This window comes from Chiloscyllium punctatum, chromosome 23 (genome assembly GCF_047496795.1).
Source record: "Chiloscyllium punctatum isolate Juve2018m chromosome 23, sChiPun1.3, whole genome shotgun sequence".
NCBI lineage: Eukaryota > Metazoa > Chordata > Chondrichthyes > Orectolobiformes > Hemiscylliidae > Chiloscyllium > Chiloscyllium punctatum.
Window position 1 is genome coordinate 21,626,337 of NC_092761.1, and position 914 is coordinate 21,627,250.

Sequence of the window (914 nt, forward strand, 5' to 3'; positions counted from 1 at the left end):
CGTCCTGGAATATAACCCCTCGATTCCCCTTCCTGATTAAACCCCTCGTCCTGGAATATAACCTCTCGATCCCCCTTCCTGATTAAACCCCTCGTCCTGGAATATAACCCCTCGATTCCCCCTTCCTGACTGAACCCCACGGCCTGGAATATAACCTCTCGATCCCCCTTCCTGATTAAAACCCTCGGCCTGGAATATAACCTCCCGATCCCCCTTCTTGATTAAACCCCTCAGCCTGGAATAAAACCTCTCGATTCCCCATTCCTGTATAAACCCCTCGGCCTGTAATATAACCTCTCGATCCCCCTTCCTGATTAAACCCCTTAGCCTGGAATATAACCTCTCGATTCCCCCTTCCTGATTAAACCCCTCGGCCTGGAATATAACCCCTCGATTCCCCCTTCCTGATTAAACCCCTCAGCCTGGAATATAACTCCTCGATTCCCCCTTCCTGATTAAACCCCTTAGCCTGGAATATAACCCCTCGATTCCCCTTCCTGATTAAACCCCTCGGCCTGGAATATAACCCCTCGATTCCCCCTTCCCGATTAAACCCCTCAGCCTGGAATATAACCTCTCGATTCCCCCTTCCTGATTAAAACTTTCAGTCTGGAATATAACCCCTCGATTCCCCCTTCCTGATTAAACCCCTCAGCCTGGAATATAACCTCTCGATTCCCCCTTCCGGATTAAACCCCTCGGCCTGGAATATAACCTCTCGATTCCCCCTTCCTGATTAAACCCCTCGGCCTGGAATATAACACCTCGATTCCCCATTCCTGATGAAACCCCTAAGCCTGGATTATAACCTCTCGATTCCCCTTCCTGATTAACCGTCTCAGCCTGGAATATAACCCCTCGATTCCCCATTCCTGTATAAACCCCTCGGCCTGTAATATAACCTCTCGATTCCC